Source organism: Maylandia zebra, linkage group LG5 (genome assembly GCF_041146795.1).
Source record: "Maylandia zebra isolate NMK-2024a linkage group LG5, Mzebra_GT3a, whole genome shotgun sequence".
NCBI classification, from domain to species: Eukaryota; Metazoa; Chordata; class Actinopteri; order Cichliformes; family Cichlidae; genus Maylandia; species Maylandia zebra.
The window spans coordinates 42932924-42942541 of record NC_135171.1 but is presented as its reverse complement, the minus strand read 5'-3'; the positions used below and the strand labels follow the sequence as shown (position 1 = coordinate 42942541).

The following is a 9618-nucleotide window of genomic DNA, read 5'->3' as shown; positions in this document are numbered from 1 at the left end:
AACCAGATCTCTTTTACGCACCACAGCGGAACCGGAGAAGAGAGCAACCGGCAACAGACCGCCACGCAGCCCGGCAGAATAATCGGGCCGGACGGGACCGCCGATTTGAACAGAGAACAACTCAGAACAATCGGTACGTAAAACCCACCCGAACTGAACGAGCTGGACCCCCTGCTAACAAAATATTATCAGATGACCCTGACTTTTCTATGAAGGTTCGCATTATGCACAGACTAATTAAAGCGGTACACCATCTGAAATATGTGGCAGGTGATAATGGTCCTCCCTCTCTGAACAAAATAACCCAAAATCTAATGACTGTGATTAAACCAGCCATCCCAAATAAAATGACACAAAACAAGATTGAGGCAAATGCGAAAAACTGGGCACATACAGCCATTTTAATCCTTCGTGAGCACTACACTCAGAGCATAGAGAAGGAAATTAAGACACTCTCTGAGTTCCCTATACAGGATTGGGGGGGCCCATTCGAGATAGCAACGTCCTGGGCCAAGAGGAACCTGGGCCGTCGCCTGCAACCAGAATCCCTGGAGCAGGCCCGAGCAGAGATCATGGTGAAGATGGCAGAGCTCAGAGCAGCCACTGAAACGGTGGAGATGACTACTGCCAGCGAACCCGTGAGACAGCCACAGGGGAATGAGAGAATGGGCCAGCTGGACATCATTGGACCCCTTACTGAGGTAACAGAACAAACTGTTTCGCACACACAACGCACCAAACCTCAGACCGGGGCCGGCCGCAGTATAACCATTTCTGCACAGGTCCATGAGCCACCGGCCACAATCACCACATCCAAGACGACATCTGCAACAATGACAGACCACGTCACTGGAGATTGGTCACCCTTTTCTGAGGGGGAGCAGGACAAAGAGAGCGAACCGACACTCACCGCTCCTCCAGAGACTCCACAAATGTCAGAACCCGCTCCGGCGGCACCGAGGGACCAGAGAGTGAAAGGGACCGTCGTCACATCCCAAGAGACTCCAATCCAGGAGTTTTCACCTTCTCCTCTCTCTCCCCCCATCCAACCACCACAACCTGTGGAGGAGATGAACACTGAGGTGCTTGACCTCACACAGGGGGAATCCACCCCCCAAAAGACAAAGCAAAATAACACAGCTACAGTGACTGAACCACAACGAGTGACTCACCTGGGCCCACGTCGCAGCAACGTAGACAGGCTAAACTCCTGCGTACAGACTCAACTCCAATTGAGAATAACAGAGGAACCGTCTCCATCGTCTTCTCCTCCTTCACCAGCCTCATCAGAACAGCAGGTGCGGACCCCAACAAGACATCCCAACACCCGCAAGAAACTGAAAGACTGGCATCTACACATCAAGGAGCCTTGGATCATCGTCGGCGATTCCAACGTCAGCAGACTTCCTCCCTTTGCAGATGACAGCCTGCAGATCGACAGCTTCCCGGGAGCCAAATGGTGGCATGCTGAGAACCTGCTGGAGAGAGCCACCACTGACACATCAGTGACAACACTGGTCCTGTCCTTTGGAATTAACAATAGATCACAAAGAGACAAAAATGTGCCAATACTGGAGCTGAAAAGGGCACTGAGAGCAGCTCGAGAAAAGTTCCCTGAAGCTGACATTTTTGTGCCTGAAATTAACTTTTCTTCTGCCCTTCCTCAGGTAGAACAAGACACGTTACTGCACCTGAATGCTTTCATTACAGGCTTAAAGAACCACATCCCAGCTCTCACTCCAGACATTTTCACCACAGAAGGTGACGACATTCATTGGTCACGTGGTACATCTGAAGCCATGCTACAACACTGGGAGATGTACCTAAACGGACAATCCCCATAAGCCCTGTACATTGGGGGGGGGTGAGTGATGATGAAAAGAATGTAATTGATGGTGTGATGAACTTGTCTAAAACATTTCAACCTACCACTGCTCAGAGGACCCTGTTAAATAGAGGCCTTACCTTTATACCGACGAAAGGCTACAATAGAAATTTACGACTACAGTGTAAATATGACATCCAACAGTATCACAGACGGGTTAAATTGGCCATATTTTATAGAGATAAGACCAATTCGGAACCACGGCCTTTCACTCCAAAATCGGACTGGTCTCCGCCCATTGGTCAGCTTCCACCACAGGTTCTGACCTTGGTGAAAGCGGACCACGAATACTTCCAGAACCAATTCCGTATAGACCACATTAAACCCAATTTAACATCAGAGGAAACAAAAGCGCTAACGGAATTGAAAACGAACAAACAAATCATCATAAAACCGGCAGACAAAGGTAGTGCTGTGGTTATTCTCGACAGAGAACAATATCTGGAGGAGGGCTACAGGCAACTTAATGATAAAACATATTATAAAAAATTAAAAAAACCCATCTATTTAGAAACAATGCCAATAGTGGAGAAAATTATTAATAATCTACATCAAAAGAAATTCATCAACATTAAGCAAAGGAACTATTTACTCGGGTCCTCTGAACCACGGGGAAGACTCTTTTATATGCTTCCAAAAATCCATAAGGAGCCCACTAAGTGGAGTATTCCTTTCCAGGTCCCTCCAGGTAGACCTATTGTCTCGGACTGTGACAGTGAGACATATTACACAGCCGAATACTTGGACCATTTTCTGAATCCCTTGTCCATAAGACACGCAAGCTATATAAAGGACACGTATGACTTTGTTGAGAAAGTCAAACAAATAGAGGTGCCCGTTGACTCTTTTCTGTTCTCCATGGATATTGATAGTCTTTATACAAACATAGACATCGGGGAGGGAATCAACTCCATTAGGAGAATTTTCCAAAAATATCCAAATAAGAAGAGACCAGATAAAGAACTGTTACAGCTATTGGAAATCAATCTGATGAGGAATGATTTTGAGTTTAACGGAGACTTCTATTTGCAGATAAAGGGGACTGCCATGGGGAAAAAGTTTGCACCGGCGTATGCCAACATTTTTATGGCAGAGTGGGAAACCTTGGCCCTTAATAAGTGTGTGAAAAAACCACTGCACTATTACCGATTCTTAGATGACATCTGGGGTATTTGGCAACATTCAGAGCAGGATTTTGAAGTGTTTTTGAGGACTCTTAATGACCACAATGCTTCCATTAAACTAAAATCAACCATCAACAAAACCTCAATTGACTTTTTAGATACAACCACATTCAAGGGCCCCAATTTCCTTAATGACCAGAAATTGGATATAAAAGTTTTTTTCAAGCCCACAGACACACATGCCCTTCTGTTCAAAACGAGCCTGCATCCTAAACACACATTTGCTGGCATAATCAAGTCCCAATTGCTCAGATTCCACCGAATCTGCACGCAGCGGACTGATTTTGATAAAGCAGTCAAAATCCTATTCTCAGCACTCTCCACTAGGGGGTATTCTCGCTCCTTCTTAAGACAGTGCTTCAACTCTTACCTGCAAATTAAACCCATTGATGTCTCTCCTCTCCTCCCACTGATTGTCACATATGCCCCCTCCACCTGCAAAATGGTCAGAGTCATCAAGAACAATTTCCAGAAATTTGCTCAGGATACACAATTGCTACAAGATCATAAGGTAATTGCAGCCTTCAGGAGAAATAAAAACTTACATGATCTCCTGATTAAAGCAAAGGTTCCGCCTCTCTCTGAGCCTAGACGCAGAGACCAGGGGCAATTTTTCCAGCACCGTAAATGGTTGCGCAGTCGTTTTAATGGCAATGTTTTTTTGTCTTTGTGCAAAGGTACCCCAAGGTCCAAAAATTGTGTGTACTTGATCAGCTGTAAGAAGTGTGGAATCCAATATGTGGGTGAAACGGGAAACACACTCTTAACTAGATTCACTCAGCACAGGTATAACATTCTACATAAAAAGAACACTCACACATACCTGGTAAAACACTTTTTGTCACACGGCTGGGACTCTGTTACAGCAACTGTAATCCAGCTCAATCCGAGGTGGACACCACAGCTGAGGAGGAGAGCTGAAAAGACCTGGATAGCCAAATTAGACACGGTTCACCCAAGAGGCCTCAATGAAAAGGGATTTAGGTGAACCAAACCCAAGACATTGTGTATAGTTGTTATTGTTGCTCTCATGTTTACATTCTTGTGCTTGAGGAGATATGTTTCAGTTTTCTGTGTAGGACAGTGGAGGAGAACCCCACCCCTGAAACCGGCCCTTAACCTAACCTCAGTGGACCCCATGCAGGAGGTAAATTTGGCCCTAAACCTAACCGTATTTACCCCTATGCAAAAGTCAACCCCAGACCTAAACCTAACCATCCAATTAGCTTATTGGCTATTCCCCTTACCCCTAAAACAGGCCCTAATCCTAACCTCAGTGGGCCCAACATAAGGGACAATTTCGGCCCTTAACTTAACCTCAGTGGGGTCCATACCACCTTAAACCTTTTTCACACAAACTCACCTTAAACTCCATTTGAAGTGTACTTTGGGGGCTCCTGAACGTCTGAGAGGAGAACAGGTGTGGTCTGTGCATTGGAGCCCGGCCCCCTTCGGGGACCGGACTCCCAAATTTGTTTTCCCCTAACCGGCCCGTGCCGCCTGTACGCTCACTTGGGTGTCTCCGGGGCCCCCCGTGACTATGCCCTAATGGGAAGAGAGAGAAACACTCACTTGTGCATTGTGTATATATTTCTCTATATTTTATAAAAAAACTGTGTGAATGTCAGAGGTCATAAGGTCAGAACAACAAATATATACTGAGGGATACCGCATGCTCATGTTTTGTAATTGAAACCACTACTGCCTTCTTAATCCCTTTGTGGAGGGCATTGGACCCTCACAGATCTATTGTTGTGGATTATTAACAGGCAGTGTGCCATATCAATACTATGTACACTCACTGGGACTTTTCACTGCCTGTTTGAATTCATTTTATGTACATAAGGTTCATTACCAATCTGAAACTGCTTTTCCTTGAATGAGAGACATGACAGGACATTGAACTGCATTATATTATAGTATATTGTATATTGAATGTATATTGAACAACTGTACATGTTAAAAAGACTGAGTCCGGCCATTTTCCACACCCATGTTCCGGGATGGGAATCTACAACATGTTCACGGACATGTCGGCTTTCCAGAGGTCCGCGAAAGCAGCATGTTCACTGACATGTCAGTTTTCCAGAGGTCCGTGAAAGCAGCATTCATGGGCGTGACCAATCAGAGCCCCGATCGGACTGACACTGCGGGCCACACCAATGGGTGGACTGCTGACTGTTTCAAAAAATGCCCGGGTACCCTAGTCATTCTGGGAAGTGTTGTCCGATCCACACACAACCTGTATGAACGTTTCTGGTACGACACACAATCTGCACCGGACGCTATTATATGGACTCTTTTGCTTCTTTTACAAGCCAGCCTGAAGAAGGTTTATCACAAACCGAAACGTCGCGACATTGGCTTGATCTGTATGTATGTATTTTCTGATTTTTTGAGTTTGAGCAATAATAAAACGCTCAGTAACCATAAGTCAGCAGTACGAGTGATCCGTTAGCACAGAACCAAATAGCATTAGCAGCACGGTCAAAAGTGACCACACGACACTGCTAAGGACATCAGTGGACACAACCATGCCCACATTTGCTACGGATGAACAGTGGACCGTTGTTCGGCGGCGCGGGGACCGGAGAGGAGACCGCGGCTGGACGGGCAGACGCAGATCGCCCCGACGGAACATTTCTCCCTCTCGAACCAGCCGGAGGACTTATGCATCGGCTGTGAGAGGTGAGCACCGCTACGGTGAATCCGATCTCTTTCACGCATCACACCGAGGCCGAATGAGAGAACAACCGACGATAGATCGCTACGCAGCCCGACAAGAAAACGGGACCGGACGGGACCGACGACTTGAACAGAGAACAACCCAGGACAATTGGGACCGGAGAGGAGATCGCGGCTGGGCGTCTGGGGCAGGCAGAGACAGATCGCCACGACGGAACATTTCTCCGCCTCGAGACAACCGGAGAACTTATGCATCGGTGGTGAGAGGTGAACACCGCTACGACGAACCAGATCTCCTTCACGCACCTCAGCGGAGCCGAATGAGAGAACGACCAGCGACAGACCACTACACAGCCCGACAGGCAAGTTGGACCGGACGGGACCGGCGATTTCAACAGATGACAGCTCAGGACAATTGGGATCAGAGAGGAAATGACGGCTGGACGACTGGGGCGAACAGACGCAGATCACCCCGGCGTAACAGCTTTCCATCTCGGGATAACCGGAGGATGTATGCATCGGTCGGGAGAGGTGAGCACCGCTACGATGAACCAGATCTCTTTTACGCACCACAGCGGAACCGGAGAAGAGAGCAACCGGCAACAGACCGCCACGCAGCCCGGCAGAATAATCGGGCCGGACGGGACCGCCGATTTGAACAGAGAACAACTCAGAACAATCGGTACGTAAAACCCACCCGAACTGAACGAGCTGGACCCCCTGCTAACAAAATATTATCAGATGACCCTGACTTTTCTATGAAGGTTCGCATTATGCACAGACTAATTAAAGCGGTACACCATCTGAAATATGTGGCAGGTGATAATGGTCCTCCCTCTCTGAACAAAATAACCCAAAATCTAATGACTGTGATTAAACCAGCCATCCCAAATAAAATGACACAAAACAAGATTGAGGCAAATGCGAAAAACTGGGCACATACAGCCATTTTAATCCTTCGTGAGCACTACACTCAGAGCATAGAGAAGGAAATTAAGACACTCTCTGAGTTCCCTATACAGGATTGGGGGGGCCCATTCGAGATAGCAACGTCCTGGGCCAAGAGGAACCTGGGCCGTCGCCTGCAACCAGAATCCCTGGAGCAGGCCCGAGCAGAGATCATGGTGAAGATGGCAGAGCTCAGAGCAGCCACTGAAACGGTGGAGATGACTACTGCCAGCGAACCCGTGAGACAGCCACAGGGGAATGAGAGAATGGGCCAGCTGGACATCATTGGACCCCTTACTGAGGTAACAGAACAAACTGTTTCGCACACACAACGCACCAAACCTCAGACCGGGGCCGGCCGCAGTATAACCATTTCTGCACAGGTCCATGAGCCACCGGCCACAATCACCACATCCAAGACGACATCTGCAACAATGACAGACCACGTCACTGGAGATTGGTCACCCTTTTCTGAGGGGGAGCAGGACAAAGAGAGCGAACCGACACTCACCGCTCCTCCAGAGACTCCACAAATGTCAGAACCCGCTCCGGCGGCACCGAGGGACCAGAGAGTGAAAGGGACCGTCGTCACATCCCAAGAGACTCCAATCCAGGAGTTTTCACCTTCTCCTCTCTCTCCCCCCATCCAACCACCACAACCTGTGGAGGAGATGAACACTGAGGTGCTTGACCTCACACAGGGGGAATCCACCCCCCAAAAGACAAAGCAAAATAACACAGCTACAGTGACTGAACCACAACGAGTGACTCACCTGGGCCCACGTCGCAGCAACGTAGACAGGCTAAACTCCTGCGTACAGACTCAACTCCAATTGAGAATAACAGAGGAACCGTCTCCATCGTCTTCTCCTCCTTCACCAGCCTCATCAGAACAGCAGGTGCGGACCCCAACAAGACATCCCAACACCCGCAAGAAACTGAAAGACTGGCATCTACACATCAAGGAGCCTTGGATCATCGTCGGCGATTCCAACGTCAGCAGACTTCCTCCCTTTGCAGATGACAGCCTGCAGATCGACAGCTTCCCGGGAGCCAAATGGTGGCATGCTGAGAATCTGCTGGAGAGAGCCACCACTGACACATCAGTCACAACACTGGTCCTGTCCTTTGGAATTAACAATAGATCACAAAGAGACAAAAATGTGCCAATACTGGAGCTGAAAAGGGCACTGAGAGCAGCTCGAGAAAAGTTCCCTGAAGCTGACATTTTTGTGCCTGAAATTAACTTTTCTTCTGCCCTTCCTCAGGTAGAACAAGACACGTTACTGCACCTGAATGCTTTCATTACAGGCTTAAAGAACCACATCCCAGCTCTCACTCCAGACATTTTCACCACAGAAGGTGACGACATTCATTGGTCACGTGGTACATCTGAAGCCATGCTACAACACTGGGAGATGTACCTAAACGGACAATCCCCATAAGCCCTGTACATTGGGGGGGGGTGAGTGATGATGAAAAGAATGTAATTGATGGTGTGATGAACTTGTCTAAAACATTTCAACCTACCACTGCTCAGAGGACCCTGTTAAATAGAGGCCTTACCTTTATACCGACGAAAGGCTACAATAGAAATTTACGACTACAGTGTAAATATGACATCCAACAGTATCACAGACGGGTCAAATTGGCCATATTTTATAGAGATAAGACCAATTCGGAACCACGGCCTTTCACTCCAAAATCGGACTGGTCTCCGCCCATTGGTCAGCTTCCACCACAGGTTCTGACCTTGGTGAAAGCGGACCACGAATACTTCCAGAACCAATTCCGTATAGACCGCATTAAACCCAATTTAACATCAGAGGAAACAAAAGCGCTAACGGAATTGAAAACAAACAAACAAATCATCATAAAACCGGCAGACAAAGGTAGTGCTGTGGTTATTCTCGACAGAGAACAATATCTGGAGGAGGGCTACAGGCAACTTAATGATAAAACATATTATAAGAAATTAAAAAAACCCATCTATTTAGAAACAATGCCAATAGTGGAGAAAATTATTAATAATCTACATCAAAAGAAATTCATCAACATTAAGCAAAGGAACTATTTACTCGGGTCCTCTGAACCACGGGGAAGACTCTTTTATATGCTTCCAAAAATCCATAAGGAGCCCACTAAGTGGAGTATTCCTTTCCAGGTCCCTCCAGGTAGACCTATTGTCTCGGACTGTGACAGTGAGACATATTACACAGCCGAATACTTGGACCATTTTCTGAATCCCTTGTCCATAAGACACGCAAGCTATATAAAGGACACGTATGACTTTGTTGAGAAAGTCAAACAAATAGAGGTGCCCGTTGACTCTTTTCTGTTCTCCATGGATATTGATAGTCTTTATACAAACATAGACATCGGGGAGGGAATCAACTCCATTAGGAGAATTTTCCAAAAATATCCAAATAAGAAGAGACCAGATAAAGAACTGTTACAGCTATTGGAAATCAATCTGATGAGGAATGATTTTGAGTTTAACGGAGACTTCTATTTGCAGATAAAGGGGACTGCCATGGGGAAAAAGTTTGCACCGGCGTATGCCAACATTTTTATGGCTGAGTGGGAAACCTTGGCCCTTAATAAGTGTGTGAAAAAACCACTGCACTATTACCGATTCTTAGATGACATCTGGGGTATTTGGCAACATTCAGAGCAGGATTTTGAAGTGTTTTTGAGGACTCTTAATGACCACAATGCTTCCATTAAACTAAAATCAACCATCAACAAAACCTCAATTGACTTTTTAGATACAACCACATTCAAGGGCCCCAATTTCCTTAATGACCAGAAATTGGATATAAAAGTTTTTTTCAAGCCCACAGACACACATGCCCTTCTGTTCAAAACGAGCCTGCATCCTAAACACACATTTGCTGGCATAATCAAGTCCCAATT

General features: G+C 46.8%; 1 long non-coding RNA gene across 2 annotated transcripts; it reads right to left on the bottom strand.

The window, feature by feature from the left end:
* Nucleotides 1–1260: 1260 nt before the first annotated feature.
* Nucleotides 1261–4608, bottom strand: LOC143418778 (uncharacterized). Of its 2 annotated transcripts, XR_013098795.1 has the most exons (5): nucleotides 4433–4608; nucleotides 3893–3996; nucleotides 3615–3783; nucleotides 3440–3504; nucleotides 1261–1478 (listed from the first exon to the last, which is right to left on the bottom strand). It is a non-coding gene; the product is annotated as an uncharacterized LOC143418778 (long non-coding RNA). The 2 variants fall into 2 exon arrangements; XR_013098794.1 differs by lacking the exon at nucleotides 4433–4608 and having other exon boundaries at nucleotides 3893–4359.
* Nucleotides 4609–9618: the final 5010 nt, after the last annotated feature.